The sequence below is a fragment of the Bombus pascuorum genome, chromosome 1, assembly GCF_905332965.1.
Source record: "Bombus pascuorum chromosome 1, iyBomPasc1.1, whole genome shotgun sequence".
NCBI lineage: Eukaryota > Metazoa > Arthropoda > Insecta > Hymenoptera > Apidae > Bombus > Bombus pascuorum.
In genome coordinates this window covers 12,138,886-12,148,421 of record NC_083488.1, presented here as the reverse complement: position 1 = coordinate 12,148,421, position 9,536 = coordinate 12,138,886, and positions in this window count along the sequence as shown.

The window sequence follows — 9,536 nt, the reverse complement described above, 5'->3', positions numbered from 1 at the left end:
CCTTATTCGAGGAACTATGGCAATCGTTGACAACTGAGGACCATTTCCATTCGCGAAATATTCGATTATCCGCAAGAAACTTGCATTCTCGGTTACAAGATTAATCACCAGCATTCACCAGTCGACTGTTTCAAAGATCCTGGCGTTTGATTTATTCGTACGAACGTAATATCGGCCTATTACGATCACATGTTGGAAAACGTCGAAACGAAACTGTAACATGCTCGTTTCGATCACGCGAAAAATGTTTATGTATATCGTTATTCCCTGTCTATCTTGTACATATCGGATTAGATAACACGTGGGAATATACGGAGCGAATTTAGGCTTCTTTCAATGCTATGGATTAGATAGGTACCCAGGTAAAAGCGTTCGAAAGCCACGCGTATGGGAGAACCCTGTTCCTGGTATACCCTATCGTGAATGTAAATCGTGACTGTGTGTATATTATTGATTCTAGGATCGTGGCTGGTTAGAAGGTGTACGGACAATGACGTAACGAACCAACGATTGCGCAGAATAATGAGACCAGATTCTCGATCAAATGTAGCGCAACCGGATGAATGTTCCTGCTTAACTATGTCTTCCGAGGAAATGAAAAACTTGCAACCGCATTTCCGCTATGCTTGGTGGTATTTCCAAATTGATAAACATTCTTCATTGGAGTACACGAGTTCTTTCTCCTTGCATTTCACCTTCGATCGTGTGATCGAACACGAATTCTTTTCTTTCTCATTGAAGTTTTCATCATTCTTTCAAACGACCTGCTCACAGGAAGTTATATACAGATTATGTATAATGTATACATATATATAGTCTTACTTCGTTCGACTTCAATGTTAAAAATACTATTGGTTAATCTTCTGGTTAAATTACTCGTAAAAGGAATCTGTTTGGTCAAGGTTCGATTACACTTGAAAGTATAGCTTTTATTTTTGAAAGTGGAGTTTGAATCTATTTTACTGTAAGTTTGAATCTATTTGAAAGTACTGGCTCTTTCCTTGTTTCTGGAAGTGATTCGGAGTGACCAAGTTACTTAAATTCAAACGGCTTGATTAATGAGAAGCGTGAAAACTGGAAACGATTTTGTAAGTAACAAACAGGTTTAAACTGGAGAAGTGGTCCCAACAAGCCTTTTTAATTCAAGTCACTGAATTCATGTAACTCTACTTTCAACGAGGACATATATACTTAACCCCTTCATTACTTGCTGCTCATTGGAAGCAATCGTGTTTCATAGTATGTATATTTTTAAGAGACAACACAATATATAAAGAAATAATCTGCCCTAAAAACAATACAACATACCGAGAAATAATAACATACTATAGAAGAAATATTACAACCAACAGGAAACTTTCTAGATTCCAGAGTATAATTCTCCTCCAATTTGCACAGGTCTAAGTTAATTACCAATTTGCACACTCGACATTTCTTCGAATCCTTCCTTTTCCTTGAACTCTGATATATTTCCTGCTCGAATTCCCAATCGAGAACAACCACAATCGCGTGTGCTATTTTCCTGATTAATTTATAGGAAACAGTGGTTCATTTGCACGCAGCATCACTAAAATGGGTAAAGGCCTCGTTCAACCAGATCACTGACGAGGAAAAGCCGAGCGAACAAGTGTTGGATAAGTCTAATTAACGTTTTATTGCTTCGGTATTGTATCTAATGAGGTGCGTGCATCGATGTAGAAGAACGGGAACCAAAGCAGATCGATGATGGTGGTCTCTGTCAGATTCTGTTGTCGGAAACGCACGTGTGATTTAACCACGTGATTCACTCCAGGAATTGTACGTCCATTGAGCAACGTTTCACCGTTTTGTCGACTTAACACTTGTAATTATACTGTTTCAAATAGCATTACGCTAAGTAGATTCTACTTAACGCTAAAAATAGATAAAAAGAGGTTACTTGATCGAGAATCACGAGTCGTTCTGCTTTCAATTTCGCGTTCCAGCTTTTACGTGACTAGTTGCTTCTTGTCGTGCGTGAAGTGATGCGTTGTACACGCATGAAAAATGCTTTCTTCGTATAGCAGTTTTCTCTAACCGTTCAATGTACAGGTTTACTGTCGAAGTAGTAAAAAATACATCCCTATACGGTGCGTGAAGAAACAATGTAAATTCGTTTTTCTGAGACTAGACATTTCCTTGCGTACAAGCGTGAGAAGAAATAGTTGATGGATCTTTCTTCGAAGAAGGTTGAAGTACACGTGTAAAGACAAGATTTCCTATAAGGCTCGATGCAACTTCCTCTTCGTCATAAGAGTTTCTTACGCGATATTTAGTAGTACATTGGTTTAATGCGTGCTTGGAGTGAGTAATAATTAACGCGCTAATTATTTTACTACTTTTAGATTATTATTGCGTATCATTTGTTCTTAGTTGACAAATCTCTCATCTGTAACAGGTCTAACATCATAATAAATTTTAAATGGATTAAATGGATAGCCTTAATAATTAATAATAATAAATAATAAATTAATTGCTTAGAAGTATGTCTCTTTAATATATTTTAATACAATTTTATAGTAATAAGAAATCTCTATGTGCGAATTCTGTGTCCAATTAGAAGCTTTCAGATACATAGATCTGAATGCAATTTCTTATTTTTATAAAAAGAACTAAAAAAAGTGAAATCTAATAGGTTTCATTCTGTAGGTTTTTGTACTTTTAAATTAGCTACTCATAAATGCATAAATCTCCGCAGTTTACTGATAAGAAATTCCATTTTTATTCATTACAGGTTAACAATGAAAGTATAATTTTTTAAATCACTTGAAATTTTTAGAGTAAACGATACAAAGTAAAACGTGTATATACGACCATCGATCGATATACAGAGATTCGATTTATAAAAACCATTCGATCGTTGTTCATGCATCATCACGCAGCATTTTGTTGACAGTCCAACACAAATGAAAATGCTCGTGCCTTCGCTATGACAGATTCACCGTTCCGTGAACCATATGACCCCAAATAACAATAAATGATCTTACAGTCATATTTGGAACGATACACGAACAATCCAATCCGCCTAGGGTCCTGTATATAGATTCTACACAGCCAACATCATAGCTCGATTCATTCATAGCCGAATATAGATAAGGTGATAGGTTACTAGATCTCGGACATAATTGCATAACAATGTTCGTTAGTGGATTGGCCAACTTATTACAATAGTCTTTTCGAAAGTCATTAAACGTGGTTACACCGAGTACAAGCCTTGTTTATTATTTTATTAATAAATCTTAGAAATAAACATAAATGATAATCAATTAAAACAAATTGCATATTACTGTACGATTAAGATCCAAGACTCGTCAAAATTCTATCGACAGGCCATCTACTTTCTATATAAGAAAGTTCGAGAGAAAAATTCGCAGAAATCTCGAGCAATTTCTCTATGCCTGTTCATTATGTTAATAACGAAGGATAAAATCAATCACGTATACTCTACATGGCAAATGATAGGTATTACGCCTTCGTTGAATTATCATTGGTAACAGGAACTTGGGTACAATTAAGACGATTAAACGGCGTAAAATGGTAATTGTAATTAGACGGATTGTGCAAAGTTAACTGATCACATGTGTCTTAAAGAACCAATGCGGAATAAAATGCAATAAGTAATGTACTTCTTGTATCGGTTACGTGATTTTTCATGTCAAATTAAACCCTCGAGCGCAAGTATAATTCAATATATATATGTATATACTTTTTTTCGAAACATCACGCGAAACTATTACAACAGTCATATTATTTTTAGTTCCATAAAATGGTCGAATTAACGAACTAATTCTACCTATATTCACGTCAGCCGATCATATTATCACTTTAAATGTAATTAAATTTTTCCGGCCGAATAAATTTTTTCTTCGATTGAACGAAAGTTATTTCATCTGTTACATAAAATTAGTAGTGGTTCTTGCTGAATTAGGATGAAATCGAAGAATAACTAGAATTTATGGACGAGGTGACGCATCATCAAGATCGCGAGTTATTACGTTGATGACTTCCGATGACTTTGAACTACCTCGTTACGCTTGACTCGAAATTTTAATAGAATATGGAAGGACATCTCATTAATCATGTTGTTATGGAGCCACCACGAGGCCTTCGACATTTAATTGCAAGTTTAATAAAAACAGTCCGATGAAATCGCTCGTAAATGCAATGAGAAACGCTTTCCAGCAAAAGGTTTCATCGTTACGCTCAATCGAATATTGCCTCCAAGCATCTTGTAATTGGTGATTAATAACGTCGATTAATGGGCATAAGTCAGAGGGCAGTGTTAGCACTGCGATATACGCTATCGATCAAAAGAGTGTGATCACTACATCTTTCACGGAATCTTGTATTTAAAAAAGATGTCAGGTTAGAATATTTACTGTTACCTTAGAAAATTCTTTAATTAAAAAGATATTCAAGTAATATATGTAAAATTAATTTTAAATAAATAACGAAATTTGCAGAAAATGTCATTCTCAGTATACACATACTTGTAAAAAGTGATTTCAAGCATTCGACCATAGTGTAAAGAAGCAATAACGTAATTGTTAGGGGGTGAGGATAAATAAGAAAGTGACGAAAGAGCCGCGAATAATATTCTTTCGCAATTGATAGCAGAGAATTTGTTTAAAATCGTGTGAATTGAAATTTGGTGAGGGGGTCATAACTACTCACTTCACTTTTCTTAGCCTGCGTTCCTTTCTTCTTTTCTATCGGTTCGCGATCCCTTGGGAAATCAGTCGTAATAGACAAGCATGTATGGTCGACGTAAGTATGATCAGAGTCGATATGATTTCACGATGACAACGATGCTGAATTTACGAATTATTCGTCTCACGTTTGCGGAAAGATCACGCACGTTGACAGCGTATAAAATTCCTCATAGTTTTTGATTTTCTTCGCCGACAGAAGTACACAGGTCGCCAGTAATCGAATAATAAGTCGAAATATTTCATAACGACGGAGTCGTTACGTCAGAAATCCATTTGAATCGGCAACGGAACAGACAACCGTCCGAAGTGAAATCTGTAAAAAGAGTCATAACTCGCGGAATGCGCCGACTCCAACACACATTTTATCGAACGTAAACTTTTCTTTTCGTTAAGCTCGTGTTGCTTCCGTTCGGCACGCTCGTTCGTGAGAAATTGTAGCGGATAGACGTCTCGATAACGGTTCGTGTATTTATATACACAAACCCAGTACGGCTTGAGACAACGATAAGTGCACATCGCTGTTCGTAAATATTAGGGTACGTAATTGGAGTATCTTTCAGTAACATAAATTTATAACATTATTATAAATTAATATAATTTTATAATAATTTACAATATAATTTATAATGTCCGAAGATTGTTAGTATCAAACGGATCTAATTACTTATATCTGACTGTTTTTTTCCTATGTACTTTATTGTATCGCGAATATCAGTAAAGACCAATTATCTGTTCAATTTTCTGCCGCGTTAGGTACTAATCAACTTTAATATTTCACATTGTGATCATTAAATACTCGTATATATTATAAATATTTGATAAATATGTATTAAATATTCATATAAATCGTATAAATGTCTAATATCTGTGAATAAAAATGTATATAAGGATTGAATTCATTATAAATTAAACGCAAAACTACACGGAGAAATTCTTTGTGTTTTTCTTTTTATTTTTTGTGTTCAATGAAAGCGTTCGCGTAAGGATCGAACGCAAAATATGGGATAAGAGAAAAGCATCGTTGAATAATGCATCGTTCTTTTTCTGATTTTCTTCAACCGTTGAAGAAAATCGTTTGCAGAAAGTCGCAATGAAGTAACTAAGAGTCACAAGAATTTAACAAGAAAACAAGTTACTTCATACTTTCGTTTTTCAGGCAATCTGCATATAAGACAGTAAATAGGTAAAGGCAAACTTGTTTGTCTAACACCGATAGGGGCCCGGTTTAATTAAAAATCGTTCGTTGGAAGTTTAACACGCATGGATGCGTGCACGGATACCGAAAGCTACTTTTTTCGTCGCTACTCTTTAACTATGTTTATCGGTTGACATTTCAAACGATCTTTCGCAACAATAATATCCAATGTATTGATCTCGGTACGTATAGTGACGGAAGGTTGAGCACGACTACCCTTTTACCACTTTTTCTCTTTTTTTTTTTTTATTGTAACTTTCGTATAATAAGCTAAGCTTTGTCTTATAGCAACAATTATTCGATACATATTATCACGTATCTTACATAGACACATATTACTATATCTGTTACATTTTCCCAATATATTTCCCTTTGCTATTTCTATGGAATCATAAAGAGCTAGGCTTAGGAATTTAATGGTCGTTTAATTGCCATTTCTTTCAAATACTAAAATAGCTAAATACCAAGCCGTTAAATTGGCGATCGATACCTCTATAATATAAATTTTTATTAGCACGTTCCGTGAAAGTTAATCAATTGCGTCACATTTTACTACAATACATATAAAGCTTGCGAGTATGTGTAACTGGTAATACCAAGTGGAAACCTACCTTGAAATTAAACTACCGAAACGCAGCATCAGCGCACGTTTCTTCTTTCGAATTTTTTGCTAAACAAATTAGCAAAACCGATCTATGTCATTCTCTAGAGATACATTTCACATAAATAAAAGTTTCTTAACAACGATTGCCTATTTTCTCCCCTTTAATAGCTTCATGCACGTGATGATTAACGAGATGTTCACCAACGCTTTCCGGCGAAAACTTTCGAGAACAAGTCAGGCAATTGGGCAACGAACCGCCTCTAATTGGGGCTGGCACACGCCGTAAAAAGAAGCAGCAAGGTGAGTCTCGCGTAAATGAATCGCGCCCTGGTTCCCTTCACCCTGGCTTTTCCTACAGAAACAACTCCCTCCGAAAGGTATCTGGCTACCAGCAAAGGAAAGTAACGGTATAAACAAAAGAAATTTCCTGGTATTTCATTACCCCCGACAATTCATTCACAGCTCTCTAGGCTCCTCGTGCGTACATTCTTTGCCTTTTTCTTTTTACTATTGTAAACTAAGGTGTCAGTCCGAGTATTCGAGGTGTTTGAGTATTTAATTTTTACGCGGAGAAAATTGGTGGGTTTTCTTGCTCGTATGTTGTGATACTTTCGGGATTTACTCGAATTTTTCATAAATGTGTATCGTCAAAATTAAAGAACTTTGATACCAAGAAAAGTATGTCTTATATTTGAAGATTTACCATAGAAAACATGAGGAAATTTCATTAACAGTAATGAGACACGATTATCGTGATCATGTGGGTAAAATTTTAAACCAATTCGAAAATCCATGTAGAACTATAAAACTGTATACTTAATTAACTTATACTGTATTATACCTTTATTTTGTTTGTCGTAAGTTCAGTGCAGTCACTCAGGGTTGAGACACACATCAACAGTGGAAATATACTTTTGAATGATAAAATTGTAATAATGAGAACTGCTGAGGTACTTATTAGTATTCTTTTTTCTTTTTTAACACAATAAGTTCTACTTTTCTAAATGATAAATTGTTGCATAATAAATCTTATTTTTCAACAACGTCTTGCTCCATTCTTAAATCATAAAATATTTCACAATTATCTTCGTTTGCCTATTATGTTTTGTACCAAAGATTTCAGTCGATTATTACCTCGAACGATTCGATAATTTTCTTATACATATACCTATATCCATCGATCTCGTAACCCGTTACTAGTTTCTCTATCCCCCACGATCTCATTTTTCCAATTACTTACTGTATGTGCGCCTAATTAACGACCATCCCCGTGTATCTGGTTTTCAGATAGAAAACCGAGGAAATAGTTTTAATGATGACGTCGAAGCACGCCGAAATACCGTCGACGTTGAGATATTTTAATTGCACGGTCGTCGATGTTATACTCGTTACACGCTTGCCATGGTTTAAACAGTTTCACGACAAAAATTCTTTCTATATTCGATGAATAACAAGTTGCAAATAACTAAATAACATGTATCGTCAATGGGAAATGCATTACGAAATGCTGTCAAGTTAGAAAAGTTGTCGTTCCGCGAACCGTGTTCAATTGGCCTAATAAAGTCGGTGAACCACGCGATACACGACATTCTCCTGCTTCGATTACGCGAAACATTCTACGATTTAGAAGAAGCAACTTTTTTTTCTCTATCTCGTTCTCAAGCAGTTTTGCACATTAAATCAGAATAAACGTTAGTTTAACGTACGCTTTACGTACGCAATAACACAATAGATTAATAACAAGAAAAGAATATAAATAAAAAAGTTGATATTGTTAGGAGCATACAAGTTCTGGTCTACTACCATTTGCTTAAATTTTTGCTTGTTAATTCGTGTCTGCATTAAGGAACAGGTTAACCACGCAATTATTCATACGGTAGGTATTGTTTTCAACACCAGAATAATTCTTCTTAATTTTATCAAAATTCATATATCTCCAATTGTAAACAATGTGAAAATAAATTCGCTGGTAATTTTCCGCCGTTATTTACTTCACCGAATATATAGTATAGAAAATAGCAGATCTATGAAAATATCGCTGTTGTTTTTCTATTTGCTTTTCGAAATAGAACTACGTTCTGAGCTATGTAGAAATTTCGTCAATATTTTCTCCAACGTCTGTAGAATTTTAATTTTTGAACCATCATTTTCATCAAGTACACTTTTATTCACTTTGATAAATTTGACATTGGTGAATCTCTTATTTTACAATACATGTAAATTACGAATTTTATATCATATTTTAGGAGATTTATATTTCATAAAATATATAAATCACAGACTTCGTATATTTTATAAGATATAGATACCTATAAATTTAAGAAAACTTGAAATGTGGGTCCTGATATTTATCTGCAATTTACGGAAAATTAAAGAAAATATTCTCCGTTAGTGCCTTAAAACCCTGCTATCAACGAAGACGAGAATAATTTGTTTAAGCTCAAAATAGAAACATAACACAACCACATTATTGATTAATCAATGCTTATTACCGATTACGCCATGTATACCGGTAACATAATTTATAACACAAATAATAAGCATGTGCATCGGACTAGTATGGCTAACCATAGTGCAAACGAAATACCGAGAGAGGAATTTATGGTGTTCGATGCGTTCGAACGTCACGTTAATCATACCAGGCGCGAAATTTCGGATAAGATGAAAGTGCTTGCTGGCATGTGATCGTTCCAACCTTTAATTGGTATCTACGAATATATGTACGTGAATTCGATCACGGAACAATAATCGAACTGGTGCCGCGAGCGGAATGTACGACAGATGAAAAATCACGTTCGTTCGGCTGATTTGTAATTGTGCTGGTATACATTCATGCATACACGTCATTGGTTTAATTGGGTATATAAGTTGCGTATGGCCAGTAGGTACGATCAAAGAGAAGAAATTTGTGAAATCGTTCGTTCTTAAATCCATTGGAATTCCTTTCGGGATTAATTAATTTATCTTACAAAGCGGTTAGCAGAACATGACGTGTAATCCTCGACGT